At 39.7% G+C, this 22,237-nt stretch overlaps 1 long non-coding RNA gene across 1 annotated transcript; it reads right to left on the reverse strand.

Moving 5' to 3' along the window:
- Window positions 1–11,244: 11,244 nt before the first annotated feature.
- Window positions 11,245–11,695, reverse strand: LOC120744147. Its single transcript, XR_005698304.1, has 2 exons — window positions 11,554–11,695; window positions 11,245–11,340 (listed from the first exon to the last, which is right to left on the reverse strand). It is a non-coding gene; the product is annotated as an uncharacterized LOC120744147 (long non-coding RNA).
- Window positions 11,696–22,237: the final 10,542 nt, after the last annotated feature.

The raw sequence follows: 22,237 nt of genomic DNA on the forward strand, positions 1-22,237 counted from the left end.
GTTGTCATTTTTAATGACATCATCTGGCCAAAAATATGGCTGCTGTGAGATTACTGTACTAACAGACCCTCCAAGAAGGCTGAGCTCCAGTTTTGGTGAAATTTAAGGATTTCATTTGGATGTTAAGTAGCAGGTATCTGTGTCCTTGTGAGGTACCCGTATAGCTTGCTAACTATGCTAGCTAGCATTAAAAGATAATTTAGCAGTCCCCTCTTGTCCAAATATCGTCATTTCTCCAAAAAAACAACATTCCATTTTCCAAAAAGCTGATGCTGATGCTTTAACCCTTTAAGACCTACCATAGAACCAAGTTCGCCAGAGCTTATATTATATGTTTACATGCTGTAGTGCCATTTTTGGGAGCATTTCAAGTTGATATACATCAATACAACCAACCAACCGTGCCCGCTCCATTTTGCATAACTATTTTTAAATCCTGCAACGACATAAGCTAGCGCAATAATTTTTTTTGCATATGAAACCGGAGGAGTTGTACTTACATCTTATGCCATCAGCTTGTCCTAGGTCACAGTTTCCTTCCATATAGCTTTGCAAAAACCGCATAAAAAGCAATTGCAGCAACAAAAACACAATATTCCAGAAACACGCTTTGCCGATCCAATCAGCTGTTTGTAACACTTCCTACGTCCATCAGCGCGAACTATCGCACGTCCGCCATGTCCTGCCCGAAACCGGAAGTGACGTCATTTTGCAGAAATGTAGGGTTTTTTTTTTTTACCATCAGGGCCTTATGAGCTTATACTGGTGTTTTTAAAAGTTATGTTTGACTTTATGACTTTCTGAATAGTTTCTGGGATGCTTAGGACTCATATTGCACTGCTGGAAAGAGTTTATTTTGATGCATATGCTGTTTTTTTTGCAAATTTGCATTATAATATTTATTTTCGTTTTTCCTGCAGTATATAAAAATTGGTGCATTTCAAAAATAAAAATATGAAGCCACTCAAAATAAACTTCCTGTGGTGGGAAACTATTTTGTGCAACTTTTTTGTATTTACAGTTTTGAGGGATAAGCCTCTTAAATTTCTCTAACTAGAAATATATGTTAAAAAAAACAAAAACGATTTTAAATTTTTTTGTAGTTTATTGCACTTTTTTGCAATTTATGTAATTACTGTGCACTTAATGCATACATATTATTAAAATTTGGGCTATAATGGTTGTATTGATGTATATCAACTTGAAATGCTCCCAAAAATGGCACTACAACATGTAAAAATATAATATAAGCTCTGGCGGACTTGGTTCTATGGTAGGTCTTAAAGGGTTAAAGGGTTAAAAGATATCCATCTTTTATACACACACCGGTACATCTGTATATATTTAGCACATGTGTATATATTTAGCACATCTGTATATTTGTTCACAGTAGATCTGTATATCTGCCCATCTGTATAGCAATATAGAACATCTGTATGCTAAACAGATCATTTGTATATCTGTACGTATGTATACAACAGTACATCTGTACATTCGTCTGTTGTTCATCTGTATATTTGGTCTCTGTGTACATAATCTGTTCATAACTATTCCACCATTATTCTACCCTTATCTGTATATATCAGTATGTCTGTACATTTGCCAGTAGGCATCTGTATATTTGTTCTTCACTTAACTTATCTATATTTAATCTGCTCTTAGTGCACTTACTGCTCTTGCGCTTCTGATTAGATGTAAACTGTATTTCGTTACCCTGTATTTAAACATGTGTAATGACAATAAAGTTGAATCCTAATCCATCCTAATCCTATATACAGTCTATCGTTAGCATCTGCAGATACAGCAGAAATTACCATCAGATGTTTTGTTGTCTTGTAAAAATATCTCGTGCACTTCTTTGAGATGTGCTGTTGACTTGAAACATGCAGGCTTCTAACTCTGTGAATGTGCTGCACTTTTGATTAGTCTGAGTATTTAGCTCTACTGATCATGTGTGTAGAACATCTGACTATTGTTGAATAATAGAGTACTGCCCATGCACACAGTAAAATGCACAGGACTCAGTTCCCATCCCAGGGGTCAAGCTGCTTGCTTGTAATGTCTCCTCAAGTAACATACAGTAAAAGCTTACAAGGAAACACAAATCCAAGGTCTTTACTTAACTCAAAAGCAAAGCAATTGAAATGTGCCAAATATTCAAGCAAACTGATCAACAAACAAAAGCTCTAGCAGCTCCAAAACAAACAACAGCAAAGATGGATAATTTGCATCACAAAATAAAGAAAAGACAACTAAAGAAATTCAAGACAAAGTCAGGCAATGGACAGTGTGCAACACAATCAGAACAGAGTCCTGCACATGCAATAACTAATTGCAACAACAGTGGCGGCAGCCATGAGGCAAAAAGAGATAAATGCCCAGCATATGTTAAGCAATGGCATAAATGCTAAAAATGAAATCACTTCCAGAAATGCTGTGAGTCATCACAAACAAGGGGATTTAAAAAGAGATCCTTAAACCCATTGAGATGCAAGCGCCCAGCAGCAATGAGGAAGTGTTCTTTGTGATTGTGGTCAGTCTGGACACTGTAAATCCCTGTTTTCTGCATAGGAATTACATATTCACTACTGTGCATGTCAATGGAAAACCAATTGTGCTCAAAGTGGATACCGGCACTAAATGTAATGTCACGCCAGCTGACCTTTTTGTACAACTGAAACAAGATGGAAAACTCCTGCCATCACAGAAAACCAAACTGGTGACATATGGAGGTGAGAAAAGTCAAACAGCTGGCACAGCTACATTCTTGGGCCAATCTGCAGGCAAGAAATACCTCCTACAATTCTTTGTAGTGAAACGAGACGTACAACCTCTACTCAGCCTACCAGACTGTCTCCGCTTAGACTTAATCCTATTAAACAAAGAAATCCACCATGTAGCCATAGATGAGGAAAAGAACTTTTTAGAACAGATCTTCTCAAGTATTCTGACCTCTTCGAAGATAAACTTGGTAAGCTTCCGGTCACCTATTCCATGAAAATAGACCCAGAAGTCCTGCCAATAGTAAAGCCTGCACGCAAAATACCAGTACCAATGCAAGACAAGGTGTTACTAGTCTGCAGGCTGCATGTTTTCTTTCCCTCTCCCTTTGCTTGCCATTTCCCCAGGTACACAGACTGCAGGCCGGTGTCAATTTGGGATCAATTAGAGAAAGGAGGCTTTGATTGGACAAACCAGGAGTGCACACCCCGATAAGGAAACTCACCTGTGGCTGGGTGTATCCAGAGGTGTGGACTCGAGTCACATGACTTGGACTCGAGTCAGACTCGAGTCATTAATTTTATGACTTTAGACTTGACTTGAAAAAATGTTCTAAGACTTGTGACTTGACTTGGACTTTTACACCAATGACCTGGGACTTGAATTGGACTTGAACCGGTTTACTTGAAAAGACTTGATATTTCACCCCAAATATAAAATTTAACATGCATATTATATAGAGATTGAAAATGTGACGTCATTCAGGGGTAAAACCGCAAAGGATTCTGGGAACTCGTGGCAAGCGGTACTAGCGCACGCAGGCTTTCAATTGAAATCAGTCACACAGCGATAAAAAAGAAACACAAAAATGTCAAGAAGCTGTTGTATTATTAACTGCAATAGCCGGTCGCATGACAGCCACGGGAAGCCGACGGGTAAAGAGATCGGTTGTTATCGGATTACGTCGTTGAAGAGAAATTGTTCGAGCCATGTTTCCGAAGTAACAAAGAGGCGACGGATGGCCTGGATTGCAGCCATTCAAAGACCAAGACGTCCCAGAACACTCCAGCTCACAGGTTAGTCTGCTCCAAGCATTTACACACAGGTCAGTCTGCTGTTGTAGTTAATGCGTCATTTTCATAACATAATTGGTGATATAGGTTACAAGCAAGTCTGACGCTGAACAGAAAATGTCGCGCTATGCTCCTTTGTTTATTGTGCATAAATAGTGAATTGTCCTGGCACAATATTGCGTTTCGCTTCTGTTATTATGGTACAGTGACAAAAACATATACTTTTATTCACAGGATAAAACAGTTGTTTTGTATCACTAATTGCCCAGTACGATTACAGCATACAGTATTATTGTCACTGCTACATTTCTGTGATGCGTACCAGAAATTATTTCCACTGCTAATTAATTACCGTTGAGCTTAAAGGTCCTATTAATAAACGGTTAACGAATGTGTATTTATGACGACGATTTGTGAGACTGGTAAACTTATGATACGTACGATGGTCTTTCGTTCTACACGGTGCATTTCAAGGTCCTGCACCCATCCGTCGGTAAACTGTACCTGGGCTTGTTGCAGTGACCTGAAGTTACTATCCTACAACCGCATCCAAGAATAACATGCAGCTTATCTCAGAACTGTCGGTGAAAATTATTCTTGGAGCTAGGTTTAATTGAGCAGCATTTTAAAGAGGTGCAATTTCACAATTTGTGTATATTTTCTAAGTTCACTATTTGGTCATGTGTTGAGAAAAACAGATTTAAAAATTACATGGTCTAATATTTACATTTAGCATATAACTGCAACATTCTTTTTTCGTTTTTTTTATTTTTTTTATTTTTTTTTTTATAAAGACTCGAAAGGACTTGAAATTCAAAATTTCAGACTTGTGACTTGACTCGGACTTTTACACCAGTGACTTGAGACTCGACTCTGACTTGCCTGACATTACTTGAGACTTGACTTGAGACTTGAGGATAAAGACTTGAGACTTACTTGAGACTTGCAAAACAATGACTTGGTCCCACCTCTGGGTGTATCTCTCTCTTCCTTGGAATTGTTTGGCACACATGTAGAGCTCCACTGGTGCATTTCGTTTGTTTGAAGGTTGTGGTAGGAGGACTAGGTAAGTCTGGGGACCTCATACACTTACTCACGTAGAATCTATTCTGTTAGAAACATTAGGTAAGTGGGTTGGTGCCACCCATTGTAATTTTTGAGCTTGTTTTGAGTTAAGGATTAGGGCTTTTTTTCGCTTCTTGTTTTTCTAGGGTAAGAGCTCAGCTAAGTTTTGGTTTGGTCTTTTTTTGTGTTTTGTTGGGGTTTTTTTGGAACAACCTAACTGTCCCTTTCTCGCCCACATTTTTTTGTATGAATTTGTGTCATTGTTTTTGTGAGAAAGCTGCTATTAAACTTGTCTCAGCATATAACACTTGTACTGAGTTTCTGGAGTTGTTGTTGTAACCCATATTTAAGTATAGCTTGGATAAAATGTACCAAAACATTAAAAAAATATATATTAATCTTAGCATTTATACTAAGTTTATAGTGAATAAGCCATAGGTTCAGCAGTGAAAGAGTTAACTGTTCTGAAGTAAACGTGGGTTGCTCTTAGCCAATGAGCTGCTGCAATGTGGTGCAGTGCCCCGCCTTTCATCTCCATCTGAGAGAGCACGGGCTTTTCCTCCTCTCTCGTGAATCCCCCATGAGCACGCTAGCAAGGAAAAGGAGATGGAGATTCACTGAAACGAGGTACGTTTAAAAAAAAGTGATATAAACGTAAGAGTTAGTACTCGCTGCTTATGAAAAATTGTTTTATTGCATGTGTACTGCTAAGACGAGTAACTAGTTTGGTTTCTTTTACATTGTTTGGTCGAGGAAGGTCAGGAATTGGAGACGGCGCCATTTCATTATTCCTGCGCCATTCTTTTTTTGAGATTGGTGAGCCAAGTGTTTTAATTGTTAATCGCTTATCTGCACTTTTCATGAGTTCATTGTAAGCAAAATGTTCTGGTATTTATTGGGAAAGTGTTTACAGTGTTTTGTGGAAAACTTTATATTATTTACTGGAAAAAAAAGCATTTAAAAGTGATGCACAGATTATTATCTGTTTTACTGTTTATTTTCAATTTGTAACATGGGTAACGTTACAAATAGTACATCTTAGGTGATAGCGAATTGTGAACTGTGATTATATGGGAATTTAATGTCCTATAACACTGTCGTTGACAGGTCAGGTTTTGTTCCTTAATGTTCTTCCTTTCGATGCATTGCATCGGATCCTGTAATCGATGGCGAGCCAATCCTGTTGACCAATTGACTTTTTCCTGTGCTGCATGGCAGAGTGTGGTAGGCCAGCTGCAACAACAAAAAAAACACCACTTTGAACCTACTATTCCCCTTCTTCACACACATCCCCCTGGACTTACGGACGGTGATTACTGTGATTGTACCACATGGTTCTCATTGAGGAAAAACTGGTACCAAAAAGGGATAATTTCATTTGAAATGTTTTTGTATGTTTGTCATTAATTTTCTTTTTTTTCTGAATGAGTAAAAATACATAAGCTGGCATTTTCAAAACTCACAGTTGCCTGAGTCTCATTCAGTTTGCCTTTCCTGTACATAGCCGAACCTACTAGTCCAAAGCCGTGAGCCCTTTTGCATCAAATTTGGGTGAGGTACATTTTGATCTAAGCGTTTGGAGACACATTAGTGTTACACTGTGTTACCTCCTCCTGCCCTCGAGGGGGCGTAATGCAAGGTTAAAGCAGAATTAATCTAGATGGTCAATCTCCGCGTGATCAGTCCTGTCACTGGCCAACAGAAAGGGTGTTATCTATGGTGGCAACCCACAAGAAAACTTCAGATGACATCAGACTCTGCATAGATCCAAGTGATCTAAATAAAGCTCTGAAATGCCCGCAACACCCTATATGTACCATAGAGGAGGTAGCTGCACAAATGCCTAACTCCACAGTCTTTTCTGTCCTGGATGTGAAATGCTCCTTTTGGCAGATAACACTTGACCACATGTTATCCATGCACACAACTTTCAGCTCTCCATTTGGCAGAATGGCATATGAAATCAACTCAGCCAGCGAGGTGTTCCAGCGTGCAATGGAGCAGGTCTTTGCAGGATATCCCTATGCTGTTATCATCGATGACATAATCATTGGTGGAAGAGATATGATTTAGACAGGGGGAACAAATCGTGGCAGGATCAGCCTGATATTATTTGTATCCCACTGTAACTTTACTGTATAAAGAGCTAACATCTCCAAAATGTCAGGAGTAGTTAGTTATTACAACAAGTGTTTGTGAACTAAAAATCAAGAATGTGGGATACTGATTGTCTGTGATTTAAACAGCCCAACACGTGCTCCCGACGAACGGAAAACCAATTCTGCAGGGGAGATCTACCTTGGCACTTGTGCAGGTGAAGCCAAAGGGAAGATATGCGTCACCATATTTTCATATTTTCTAGTCTTTGGCTTAGAATGAAGTTGGTTTGGAAACTTATTCAGCTATGCTTCATCTCCTGCTTTGCGTTTGTGTGGGCGCCCCGTGCTAGCAGTGTCCAAGCTTTTTTTTTTTTTTATTCCCCTTTTCACCCCCCCAATGGCTAAACATGCTGTTTATAGTGTAAAGCAGTTGATGAAAAGGTCAGAGAGAGACCAGATGTCTTCCTCAGCCTAATCAATCTCCGCAATGTGCCATGAGATTAAGCTGAGAGGCTGATGTCAAGGTAGACATGCACATTCCCAGACCCAAAAGCAATACTGTTGTTAAGACAAGCGTATATTTTTTTTTCTTGGTTTGTTTTTGCTATTCTTGTAAACTACATGTAACTTGATGTTGAAAAGGTGAAAAGGTGAAATGTTGAGTATGTTCTTACCAGTGAAACAGTTCCAGGTTTGAAGTGAATATAATGCTAGAATGTTATGGATAAGAATCTATTGTTAATGCATTATGCTGAAGATGATGTTAGTTGTTTATACAGCCATAAGTTAAAGAAAGGGGATGTAGAGCATCTGACTAGTGTTGTTGAATAATGGGGGTTTCCCATACCTGTTTGAAGCAAATAGTGCACTGCCCATACACGCAGTAAAATGCCTAACACAGGACTGGGTTCCCACCAACGGAGTCAAGCTGTTTGCATGTTATGTCTCCTCAGTTATACACAGTAAATCATGACTCATGAATCCAGGGTCTTTACTAAACGTCAAACACTGTGGATGAGAAAATTTTATTTTCCCTGAAGTCCCAGGACAGTGAATTAGTGCAATCTCAGAGATTTATTCTGAGCTCTGCGATTTGTTCTATCGGGGAAGGCGGCAAGAAAACTCCTCCCATTTCTTCCTAATTGGATTTTGAGCAGAATATTCCAGAATATTCTCCACGTTTGCAGAAGAGAGAGTGGATTCTTCTTCAGACTCGGTGTCGGTTATCTCAGCCTTATTTGGAGGAGCTGTTCATTCCATCCTGCTTTTACATCTTTATGGACCTGCAGTGTTTTCTGGTTTTCTTCACGTGGGTTAGCACTGTTTGCAGGAAGTGTGGTGAAGGTTGTGTCAGGGCCACTCTGGTCCTAATGGTAATACCATAATGTGTGCGCTGTTATAGATATGTGAGTGCAGTTATGTACTTTGTTGTTGTGACTCTGTGGTTGTAAATTGTTTTAAAATGTCTTGCGGACGGTCGGTGAAAGCACTGAAGGACGTCTCATGGAGGAAAGAAGAGGAAGGAAGCTTGTTCAGTGATTCTCCATATGTCCCCCAGACACTAGAGAAGCCAAACACTGAGGTTGGAAGTCATTAGGCAAAGGCTGGAGGGCACTGATGGTTCAAACAGCCCAGCAGCTTCAACACCCGGGGGTTTAAAAAAAATTCACAGCGGTTTCAAATTATTCCAGTGAAATCACAGTTCACCATAAAATGTGCAGAAATATTTGCACACTGCGCCCATATTCAATTTAGGAATCACTATTAAACCGACATCCAGTTACATAAATTAAAACCACTGACAGCTACCAGTTCCAGAGTTCAGTCGGACCGAATAAAACTTCCTCAGTTCCTCTGAGGTCCAGCAGAGGCTCCAGCAGTGAATCAGCCCCCATAGACTCCCATGTTAAAACTTTACAGCAGAAATAAACATGTTTACAGCTTGATACACAAACTGTTTGGTCTCTATGGATCGTTTCCCCCATTCTTAACAACTGTTGGGTGGGAGGGAGATTTTAAATTAATTATCAATTATACCTCAATATTATTATTAATCAGTTATTATTGATCAGTATGAGGGGAAAGAGGATTTGGGGCCACAAACCCTGAAATCAGCAGGTTTGTTGAACTACTCTGGCTGATCTGTCATCACCAGCAGGTGAGGGTCACCACAAAACAAACAGAATACTTCACAATGGAGGTTTCAGAACTGGAAAATAATACAATCAAAGCTGGTAAAAAAAAACAAAAAACTTCCAAACATATATTTATGAATACTAAAATAGCTGCAAACATATTTAAGGTTTGTGGTGCTTTATGGAGATGTGAATGGTCACATGAAAGCAAAAGAAATCACCTGTGGTGCTTTGAACAGATGACTGGATCATTCATGTCAGCTGCTGGTAGTTTGAATATGGCAGCTGATTCCTGCAGATAAACCGTGAGATCAAGCCGTGTGAAATCTGTTTATTTTTCACGGGTTAAATGGATCAGAGACTTTTAGGAAAATCTCTGTAATCCCCTAAAAACGGTTTCATTATCTTATTTTTTTCACATGCTTTTTCCTCTTCACCGGAAAGAGGGACTGGATCATAAGGATCACTTTGGTTCTGATGGCTGCTCAGTTTAACTGAATAACTAATCCAGCTTCAGTCTGCAGCCAGGATTTGCTGACCAGCATATAGCCCAAGTGGGTCGACCTAGTAAACCTACTAAACCAGCATACCGCCATTAAAATCAGCCGGCGTCTTAAGAAGCAGATTACGACCACTTTCCACTTTAATGTTCTGTCTGAGACACTGCAGACAAAACTTACAGCAGACACATTTATTTACCATCACAGCCCCCCAATCGGAGGGAGAAAAAGTAAAAGTACGAGCTGTCACGGAGCAGAAACGGGAGCTGGAAGCATGTAAATATAATAATAACCACTGCAGCCAAAGAGAGTGCCTGACGAGCCCAGTTTTAAGTAAGCTATTAAGACTCGACTGTACACTGTGTTCGTGTTTTCCTCCAAAACAATAAGTTCCGTTGGAGCAGCCTTTCAACGCCTCTCTCTGTCTCTCACTAGCAAACTTGACCCAGACAACAAAGTAAAGCTAGTTTTCAGCTGCGAGCCCGACACAAACCCGACGTATTAGCCAGAGGTCCCTTTACTATGGTTTGGAGCCACTGACCTGTTTTATATACGCGCGGAATAGTTTTCTATTCGAGATCGCTGCAAACAGTGCAGCCTTACCTAATGTCCACCCTACTGTTACTCATTTATATTAAGATTTAAACATCTAGTTGGTATTGGTATGGCGAGTAGCCTTCAGTAATAGTAATAAATCACACAGCAATAGTACATCCATGTAGTTGTAAAGTATTCAGAATACATTAATCTATAATCTTTAGTGGAATACATTTTAAAATTAACCTTCCCAACACTGTCAACAGGTTAGCACCTCATACCACAGTGCATCAAAGCAGTCTCATGAGCGCTGAGAAGGATGAGCCCAGAGCCCAAAACAGACAGTGCAGGAGATGACAAGGTTAGTAATTGTATGGTGAAAATTATACTTTTAGTTATCTTGACTGGCAAAAGAAAAGTAAATACAAAATCTGCTTCTCACATATAGGACATTTCCAAGATTTCTTTTCAAAACTTCTTCTCTCAATTTCATTACAGCTGTCCTGTGCCAGATGTTCTGTTGACCCAGGATCAAGCAGGGCTCGTGATCTTCACCAGCAGCTCCCTCACAAGAAGGATAAACCCAGCATTTCATGAACACTGATGGAGACCTTTGCTTTGTGTAATGTTAGAAGTACTCAGATAATCCTCAGAGGGTCTGCACTTTTACATAATATAATATCTTTAAGTCCTGTAGAAAGTTAAATATATGTTGTGCTCTCTGGTTACTCTGGTATGAATGACTCTGAATTACTTTATGATAAATAACACACTATTGTCAAAAAACAGTGAAAGAATTCCAGATCACAAGTTTTTAGTTCAAAATACAAGTGACGACCTTTGACTTTAATTGGGTTTTATTTAATTGTGTCAGAGAAAACATCATGTGCTCTTCATGTAGCTGAGTACATTCAGTGTTTAAAACAGAAGTTGTGCAGGTCTGAGATCAGCAGTTTTCTGAAACACCAAACTGAGGTCCTGTTAATGCTGATGTATAGTGACACAGTTACAGGGGTGATTAATCCTTTTGACTTTTTGTCTTTAAATTTATCAATAAAACAGCTGCAGCTTTCACTGACAGCACATGTGGTACTTTAACCTTTGTACTGTTTTCTTCAGTTAATTTTGGAGTTACTACAAAGATTGAAGATATAGGATGATCTGTCTGCTGTCACTGGGTGGTGCTGAGGTCTGAATCTGAGGACAGCTCCTGTAATCACAAACAGAACAGAATCATCACAAACTGAAATGTAAAGTTTATCTCTCAAATCTGAAATAGAGCAGATCCTTCTCTGTCCTCACACACTCGGGATCTGAAGTTGTTCAGTCCTACAGTTCTGCCGACAGCTGACATATGAGCTGTTTATTTTTTATTTTTTTTAAAGGCATTATATACTAACACATTTTCTAATATCATGTTTACCTTTGAGTTGTTGATGCTTTATAAATGGACATCTGCAAAGAGGAGATGATGGAGCAGGTTTCAGTCAAGGTTCAGTCTGCTGCTGCATCCTGGTCACAACATACGGAGGTGTTATCAGCAGCAGTGTTGGTCAAGTTACTTGAAAAAAGTAATCAGTAACTAATTACTGATTACTTCCCCAAAAAAGTAATCCCATTACTTTACTGATTACTTATTTTCAAAGGTAATTAATTACTTAGTTACTTTTTAAAAACACGATTTACAACCTGAAGAGGTGATAAAGCGATAGATCTTTCAGCCCAATTCTACTTTTTCTGCACAATTCATCGTACAAAATGTAATCAAATGGAAAAGTCTCTTTTTTTAACTTGTTTTATCAGTTTTAATCTTTTAACTTTATGCATCAAGCAAAAATAAAATTATATGCACCATTCTCTGACTTGAATAAATTAGTTTAACATTTAAACCTATTTTCTGCACATTCCAGCACATAAAATAAAATATTTTTTGTGTTTACACTCAGTCTTTCAAATAGATGCAAGTAAAACACAGCAGAAAATAAATAAAGTCAAAGACTAGCGGTCCTGTTGCTCTATTTTCACCTGTAAGTGGCGTAAATAGTGGCGTAGGCGGAGGTTTACCCTGGTGCAGGTGTGCGGCAGCGGTCAGTTGAAGAATCCGCGAGTTTCTCTGTGAATTTCCCATTACGTCGTTGCGCACTCGGTGCTTGCTTGGAAGTTTGGCGGTTTTTTCGCTGTAAAAAGAAGTTTTCTTCCCACGCACAACGGACACTAATGTTTTTGTCACTTTTTATGGAATCAAACTCAAAGTAAGGTCAGTACTTCCACGCTTTAAACGCTGCACGCTCATACTCTCTGCAGCACTCGATATATTATCCATTGTTGATCTGCACACAGCTGTTGCCACGAATGTCGCACTCGCTTACATCACTGTCATGAGACATTCCCCGAAAAACAAAAAATTCACAGTTTTAGTAACACAGCGTTCCTACGGGAAAGTAAAGGTAACCTAATTACCGTTTTTGCAATAGTAATCCCTTACTTTACTAGTTACTTGAAAAAAGCAATCAGATTACAGTAACATTACAAGTAACACGTTACTGCCTATCTCTGATCAGCAGTGGTATTGAACAAGAAATATTAATGCTTCAAATTATTTGTCCTAAAGGATGCACATGTGACTTTGTGAACATAACTCATTAAAAATAATTCAGACAGTTTTTTAACCTGAATATTTGTAACAAACTCAGTAAAATAAAAATGCTAAAAAAATATAACATTTAACTTAAGCTGCCAAGCAGAAGTAGTTGGTTTCAGTACATAAGTATCGGGCTTTGCTATTTAATCCGTAGCTATTGACTGATGAGGGGTTACTGAAGTGCCAGGTTTTTAAAAGTTGGCGTTAATGTCCTTCCACATGTGGAAAGCGACAGAAAACATGCTGCTGTTTGCACATATTTAATAATCAGCTCTGCACAGGAGCAGAAGCAGAGTCCAGCCTGTTGCTCTTACAGTATAATACTCATAATAAAAGTACAGTAACCGTGGTTAGTCACTGAGCAGCCCGGTGCGTTTCTCTTGATTTCTTTAGTCAGGGTAAATTCATTCACCTGCCACGGGTTAGCTAAACGAACTTTACAAAACAAGTTTCCCCGACAGCCGAGTGCTCATCTTAGCTAGCTAGGTCCTTAGCTGGCTAGGTAGCTAGCTAAGGACCTAAATTACAGACTAGTTTACAAACACATTTAACTTACCAAAAATAATGCGGTGGAGCCTCAGGTCCTCCTGTCCGGTAGTCCAATTTACTGAAGAACACCTCAGGCTGTCACTTTGAAATAGTCGGTAATGTAAACGCTGGACCTCTCTGCATCTGCCATTTCCGAACAGACACGTGCAAGTTTGTCCGTGACCGCAGCCGCGTCGTCAGTGTTTTCTCCAGTCATTGGTCAGCATTATAATATATGCAAATACATGCGGGTCGGAATCCCCGCCCCCCAGCGCGCCCCCGTGCGCCAAAACAGTGCCAGCAGAGTGAAACTGAAAAATGGTTTGAAACCAAAAAGTGGATTGAAACCGAAAATTGGATTGAAACCGAAAAAAAAAATTGTAAGCGAAAACAAAAAAATTAGTTTCAATTAATTGTTTTTCACTATCAATTTTTTTTTTCAGTTTCAATACAAGATTTTTCAGTACATTTATTTCAGTTACAATATTTTTTTTCGGTTTCAATATTTTTTTCGGTTTCATTCCAAGGTGGCATCGTTCTGATCCCATACAGCTTCAGCATTGATCACAGCCTTCATCTGTTTTGCGTTTTCTCAGCATTTTTCCTCCATTTTCTATTGTGAATTACTCCCTTTGTTGTGTGTTATTTTTCCCATCCATTCCCAGGCTGTTTCCATGAGTCACTCAAAGTGTTCTCTGCTGCGATCCAGGCCCAAAGTATTATTACAGACAGACTCCTTGTTTATGGTTTTCTCATCAATAAATGGCCTATTGTCTCCGGACACCGTGGGATTTAGTGTGGTGTCGTATTTTAATTTTTACTTTTAAACAGGAACACTGCTATAAATATTACATTTGTCCTCTGAAATAGTGTTTTCACAGGCAATTTCAAAAGTCAAAGCTGGGTGGGTGCCATTTATTGTAGCTTAATCCTTTCCTGCAGCACAGAGACAGTACTGTACTTTTTACAATATTACATTTATTTGACAGCTGCTTTTATGAGTTATTTTAGAGATTAACCCATAAGTGCATGCAGCGCTTGGACGCTGTGCCCCACAAGTGTGTATGTGTCTGGTTACAAAGCAGAAAAAATGTACTTTGTGTATGTTTATATTAGACAAGCTAATTAGCTTGGTTATTGGCTATTAGATAAGTTTGGAATACATTGTGAAATCATCCTCTGAATTTGGTCAGTTCACTTTTATTTATATAGCACCAAATCACAGCAACAGTTGCCTGAAGCTGCTTTACCAGTTAAAGGTTAAAGACAGAAAAAGTAGAGAAAGCCCCAACAATAAAGACAGCATTTTTCTGTGTGAGACAGTCTTCCGCCATATTAACAGACACACTAGTGTTCGCTAATATTAGCCAGATCTGATCTGATTGCTCCATGAATCAAAGTTAATGCTGAGTGTTATTAGGGCATTATTTATCATTATTCTGGAAGTGTCCTGAAAATTGGTGATTATGGATATTTATGCTGTCATTCCAGCTCATGTGTTAAACTACAGAAACACTTCTGAATTACCTTTGAGACTCATTCAAAATGAAGACTGTTTATATAAAAAATGAAAATACCTTCTGCATCTGGAAAGTGAGGCCATTGCTGAAGAGTTTTGCTTTCTCTCTAATGTTCAGCAGGGCACAACTCCACTGGTTGTAAAACAAAGTCTGACTGCATGGAAGTCTATGAGACACTGATGCTATATCTCCCCTGATCTCTGCGCTCGGTAATAATCTCTGATGAGTTTAGTGTCTTATTGAATAAAGCACATTTGGCAGATTCTCATTTTCTTAAGTTATGGAAGCATTAAAGTCATAGAGGATGATAAAGCAAAACCTTAGGGAGGGGATAGTCTACACTGCCCTGTGCTACTTCCATAACACAACTTAATGGCCTCTGGCAACATTTTTGGTCAAATTTAATAATTTAATCCCCTGAGAATATTTTGTTTTCTGACCTTTTAGTTTTTTGCACTACTGCATATATCAGCCGAAATATGGTGTAGGATGTGTGCTCCTTAGCAGTGATGTGTTGGTACATTAACCTAAGCAATCAGAATATTAACTTTTCGATTTTGGTAGTTGTTGTAAGTTTTGGCAACGAGCAGACAGCAAACTGCGTCATCGAAACTGACAAACACAAATAAATTTTCTTTTTTTTTCTCCAAAGAGTTAAAGTTAGACCCGTGGTTAAACCTTAAATGGTTAAATCCGTAACACTCTGTAGAACTCATTACTGATACAAATAAAAAATACATATTAAAATATTTTTAATCTCTGTGGGCACCAGAACACATTAGATAGTTTGAGAAATGTCAGACAGCTTCAAACTTGATGAACCTCCTAACCAAATAAAACCCTACCCCATACTTAACCCTACATGGGTCATCAATGAACTGGTGGATTTTAAGGTCCATCTGTTTTATTTTGCTGTTATTTTCCTTACATTTATCTCCATTTAGGAAAATAGAAAATCTTCTAACAGAAAAAATGTATGATACTATTCATTAGTTAAGCTGAGGTTTGGAGTTCCTCAGAGATCCACTCTGGGTCCTCTTTGTTTTGTTTGTTTGTTTGTTTTTTGCTTTTTGTATAAATTGTTCATCACTACTGTAACCACTGTGTATGTATGATAATCTTTTGAAAACGTTTTTTCTTTTCAAATATTAGGATGTGAACAAAACAAAATATAACCCTAGCTACTCTGTAACTAGTGACATGTTGATTGATCAAACCTTGAAAATCAAAAGTGTATTTCAGTTTCAGGTCAGTGTGTATGTATGCTGTATATATTTTAGATATAAATATATTAGCATTTTCAGCCCTTATGAGAATCGTAAAACTCCAGAGAAAATCTTTTTGACACATTTTAAAACCGATGACAAAGACACTGCGAATGGCCCACTGGGGACACATTTATGTGGAAAGTTTATTCGATGGCTGTCAGCTGTTTATCTTCTGGTGTCAGATGTTAAAGGCAGGAATATGTCGGTGCACACATTCTGTGGTCAAACACACATTCCCGTTGACCACATGTTAGACTGACGCTGCTTTCACGGCACTGGATTGGGTCTGGGTGTCTGATGATGGTCCTGGGTGGAGGGTTGGGGGATTTTTGTTTAGTGGTTGGTTGGCTGGTGGATCTGGGTCTAAGCTCGGAGCGCCGCCAGCTGATGAAAAAATTTCCCGTCTGCTTTAAGTTTTAGCGAGCATTTTTCTCCTAATTACATTGTCTCGCCGTGTAGGGCTGTAGAGTTTGTAGGTTGGGGGTAAAACTGGGGAAGGTGGGTGGGCATCGTTGCAAGGTCCAATACTAAACTGGCATGAAAGAAATTGGATATTGTCCTGCTCAGTGCAGGATTTGGCTCCTCAGCTATAAAAGAGGACCTCTGGCAGTCCTCTAAAGGTTTCAGGCTGTCCAAATCCACTTTTTTTCTTTTTCAGCTGAGACATGCTAAAAATAAAAACGGGCCTTTTTAAAGAGTGTGGCTTTTAATGGCAGCATGTAAAAATCTGCTATGTGTTAACAGCTTCACTGAGGCAAACCAAAGACATGCCTTAGCGGCCTCAAAACAAATTGGGAGGGCAAATGACAAAGCAGAAGGTGGCTTTCTTTCTTTCTTTCTTTTCATTTGGCTCTTTGTGCTTGTGTTTGATCAACAGGGTGAATGAAAGCAGCGGTGACGCCTTGAGACTTTACAGAAAATACACCCACTAAAAAAGCCAAAGATAAAAGAGGAACACAAAGCTCCAGAGTACACAAGCTCATAAAAAAGATCAGGATGTCGTCAGACTTTACCAGTTTACCCTTCAGTGTGCTCGTGCTCTCCAACACATTCTCTTCTGTAATATTTACTTTATGTAATATTTCACAGTCATCGAGGGTGTGACTTTTTTCTCGCCCCCGTTATAATCACACTCACAATGAATGACTGATGATGGCAGTCAGTTCATTCTGACAGCAGGAACAAAATGCTTATTTATTGAGTTTTATGTGTTTTCATTCCAGAAGTAAATGAGATTGTATGTCTTTGAGGCATTTTTTTTTTAGAAAAAATAGCTAGAGCTCCAGATGACAATTGATGGTGACACTTTTTTTTTTGTTATTTTTAAAATACTTGTCCAGTTCAGCTTCAAACACCTTTAGGGAAAGATCCAGGTTACAATAAAATGGTTGAAATTCATTTTAAAACATTATGCTTTTTACATTTTAACCAGAAAAGAGTCAGCAGTCATAGTTTTGTTGACCCATACCTACACCCCAATCTCCTTTGATTGTTTCTGTCATGAATTGGTGGGGAAAAATGGACCCAAATGCTCGACTCTTCCAAGAAAAAAAAACAGTGAATTTATTTACAGTGAATAATATGAAGAATATATACAGTTCATTGACTACGGCCGATGATCAGCCAACCGTTTGTTCTGGTCTGCAGTCCCTAGGACCGCCAATCTAGTGGCTCACCAAGCTTGCTGACAGCGCCTCATGTGATGCTGGACGGACGGCACCACCATCTCACCTTCCATAATAGAGAGAAGTGGGGGTTGGTAGCCCAGGGAAACCTCGAACGGTGAAACTCCGGTGGCTGTCGAGGTGCTGGAGTTGTGGGCGTACTCCACCCAGGCCAGCTGGTCACTCCACATAGTCTGTTTCGAGGAGTCAACTGCTTCCAGGTCTTGGTTGGTGCTCTCCACTTGTCCAGTGGTCTGGGAGTGAAAACCTGAGGACAGACTCACCTGGCCCCGGAGTTCGGAGCAGAACTCCCTCCGCACTTGGGATGTGAACTGGGGCCCTCGCTCAGAAACGATGTCTTGAGGGATTCCATTTGGAATTTTACAATAATGATTTTGTAAGTTTGAACGTCACATTAAAGGTAAATTCGAACCAGGAACCAGCAGTTTAAAATCTTAATCCAAGTTTTTGCTGACCCATTCACCTACCACAATCTTTTCTCCAACGCCAGTCTTTTGGGGTTTGGATCAGGAGTTATTATTATCATACTAATGAGGCAGTTAAAGGTAAATTAAACAATGCTGACTGTCAGTTTGAACCAGGAGGGAAGCAACAGAAAAAAACTGTAGGGTTTTATTGACCCAGCCATGCACCCTGACCTCCTCCCAGTGCTGCTCATTCCCTGTACACCTACATCAGTCAGCTTTGATGTCCTTTGCAGGGTTTTCATTAGAAATAAAAATCAATGTAGAAAACACTGTGCACAGTTTTCAGGCTGCACATCTGTGCACTATCATGGCTTTATTACGCAAAAACTTCACAAGACACTGTAGCAATTACATAAGAATATCCAGTAATGTCCCTGCCTACAATTAAACACATTCACTTACCGAAAATCGGGGGCATCTGCTGTGGCAAATGGGTGCAAGACTTTTACAACAAACTTAGTCACTGCTCGGTGACATTCGTCTATCCTGGCCTGAAAGGAGACGCTAATGGTAGACTGCAGCGAGAACTGCCAGCATCTGAGCCAGCCAGACTCTGTCTGTTTCTCTCATCATGGTCACCTAAACGCACAGTAATGGCAGGTTTTGTAATAAGGCAGATCGCGCTAACATAATATGCACTGTTGTTGATTATTTACCTGCCGCATTAACGGGAGAGGACATGCAAATGTTACCGCTGCTGCTGGTTTGAGATTCACGAATCCGGAGCGGAATTAAAAACACGACATTCATTTAAGCTTATCGCGTGTTTTTTGCATATTCGTAGTGTTTCCTCACTTAAATGAAATATCTACTTTGCAAGTACTGCAAGTTGCCCTGTTGTCATCTGTTCTCGTAAAGTATAACCAAACTTTTGAGCGTTTGAGCCGCCATGTTTCCTGCCAGGTAAATGACGCTCCACAACGTGGTGACGTCATTCAGGGTGACTGGAATCGATAAGGGAATCATTTGCAAAAATGGCAAACAATTCCAAGGAATTGAAACAGTGGGAACCGGTTCTCAACAAGAACTGGGTTTCGATACCCATCCCTACTCTTCACTGTATTTATTTTCAGATTTGTAAGTTATACCTATGATTTTCTCTTTTTGCTGTTACCTGCACAGCTAGATTCACTGAAACTTGTAAGAGGATGTGACCCCTGACCCTCTGTCATATGAAAGTCCCACTAAGTTACAAACCAAAAAGTAAAAATGCTCTTTATTCGGGATTTGTATGAGACACCTGCTGCAGTATCAGCAGCAGGCCTGTGAGGGATCAGACAAACAGAAAGTAAAAGGACGGATTCTGTTGGATGAATAAGATTCAGGCCGGCAGGTCGGAAAACGCCTTGGCCAGCCTCTGAGACAACCAGGGAAGGTTTAGGCACATGAATCCGGATCAAAACGCAGCAATCTGGCACTTTAACAGGCATTCTGACATGTTTGGCAGCACCACAGTTGTCCAATTACACCCCCTCTCATTTTTCCCCGCTGTCTTTAGTAGTTAAGTGTGGACCAGTTGACCAGATGACTCCATAACGAAAAACCTCATCATATTTAACTTAATTTGCATTTTGGCCTCCTGCTTGGTGAGTTTCCGAGCTGGATAATCAGGCTGAGCTGTTCAGGAGGTGTTTTTCTGTTATGTGCTGGGAGATTTGGAAGATTTTACCACCATGATTGGATTAGGCCCGCAGGTCTAGTCTGTTGTGGTTTGAGCCTCTTCAAAGCCTCGCTCTGTGCTCAACTTGCAGGAATGCCCATTACCTTGCGGTCGCTTGTCTCTCACAGAACTCCTGCAGCCAGCAGGTATCCCATCAGCCACTGCAGGCTGCTGTCAGAGCTCTGTGGTGGGGGTGGTGTATTTGATGGGGATACAGAGGTGAACATCACAACACTTTCCTGTGTGGGCCTCTGGAGCTGCAGGGTTTCCTTTGCGACTGACGCAGTATTTTGGTGTTTTTGTGGAGAAAATAGGACTTCAGCTGAAGGCCACACATCTATTTTTAATGCTCCAGCTTTAAATATACAGCGCTCTTTCTTTCCTCCGGGCTGAAACAATGCGTAAGAAATGTAAAAATGTAAAAGCTTTGTTTGGTTTGTGGCCTGTGGAGCCCCATGTGGCGTGCACCGTGTTATTTCCGGAGCTGGAATGAGTCGGAGTAGATATTTTGGATGTGTCATGCAGTGGGCCACCGCCCACGCCTGCAGCGGAATGCAGGCAGCGTCTTGTTTGATGTTGCAGCCGTGATGCAACCGTCGCTGCAGAAGGGTGTGCCCTCTCCGGCCCACGGCCTGACGCATTTCGCTGGGAAACTCCTTCCAAATTCCCACAGCTCCCAGTGAGCTGGGCTGGATTTGGACGACCGCCACGGCCCTGTGGGTCCGGCCGCTGTGGTCAAATAGGATTACAAACCACAAATCTGTGTTTGTAGTCCTTCAGCTAAAGTTAAAATCTTACCACATTTGTGGCCTGTTAGTTGAACGTAAACACGAGAGATGTTCAAACAAATAAATGCTTATTTTAGTTTAAAGCAACTCCACAATGAAAAAAAGACCATTACAATGCATTAGGTAAGCCCAGAGGCCCATTTTATGCCAGGACAATTAAATAAATTAAAATTTAAAAAAGAATTAACTGCAACACATATTTTGACTTGCTGTCTTCAAACACCACTCTTCAAAACTAAACAACCTCATGTGTGTACATGATTTTAAATATCTGTATGGAAGTCAATTAGTGCCAAATAAGTAAACTACATAGATTCTAACTGGAAGTCCTCATCTTTATTGACTGTGTTCAGACAAGACACAGTAAGATTACACATATATACAATTTGCAACTGTATGGGAAAAATCAATTTAAAATTCAAATATTCAAATGATTGAAAAAGGTCAACATAAATAACAGTATAAAAGCACCTAAAAAACGCATAAATGAGGCATAAAAATTAATCTATTTTAGCTTTGTTCGTTTATTTGGAGCCAAAATACCAATAAAATCACCTCACTCAACTGGTCTTTGATTGTTTTTTTTTTTTTGTTTGTTTTTTTTTTAAGAATTCTTGAAAACTTAAATGGAACATTTACAGTGATAATAAATACCTTAAATATAGAAGGAAATAACGAAGCCCTGAAGATTAGACCCTTAAGTAAATGTTTTAAATGTTTAAATAGAAAAAAGTCCCATCCCAGTTTTATGTTATCAACATAGCTGAGCTTCCACAGTAAAACAGGACTTGTGCAAAATATTTTAATTTGAACTAATGACACAGAAACAGCTCTTAAATGGTGATTAATTGATGTTTGTCATGTGAAATTTTATGCAACAGAAATATTTAACATCTCTGAGGTGCTCTGTGGTTTTGTAAGTCGATTCATCCTCCAGGTTGTCATGTCATCACATCTTTGTCTTTTAGTGCTAAAGGCAGACGAACGGCTCTCCTCATGGTCGTAAAAGGGGAGCCGAGACACAGCAACGCCTCTTATGAAAAAACTACAAGAGACACAAACTGCTTCGAGGTGAAAACAGCCAATAAAAAACAGGATGAAGCACCGACGAGAACATCAAAGCTATTTTAGCTGCACCCTGACCCAGTTTGTAGTTTATTTGCATTTAAAGCATTTTAACTTTAGTAAAAAGTCTGAAGTCAAAAGAATCCCAGAGCTTGAAACAGTCTGTACACCACAGCGCAGAGAGGTGGAAGACATTAAGAAGGTTTAAATTGGCTGTAGGTGTGAATCTGAGTGCCTTGGAAAGGTACCTGGATAAATCACAGTGCTGGGTCACTGTGAACATCCAAACAGATGAAAACAACCTTAAACGCAACGCAGAGCTTATCCAGGCCATGAGCTCTTCTCTGCAGAAAGGATCCAGCGGACAGTTCTGTGAAGGAGGTTATCTAAGCACTGAAATAATGGAATGTGTAATTTCGGGATACATCCTAATCCTTCGCCTCTCTGTCGCTGCCAGAGGAGCGTATAAATCCCTTTCCTGGTAT

This window comes from Simochromis diagramma, unplaced genomic scaffold (genome assembly GCF_900408965.1).
Source record: "Simochromis diagramma unplaced genomic scaffold, fSimDia1.1 OVJJ01000557.1, whole genome shotgun sequence".
In the NCBI taxonomy this organism is placed as follows: Eukaryota; Metazoa; Chordata; class Actinopteri; order Cichliformes; family Cichlidae; genus Simochromis; species Simochromis diagramma.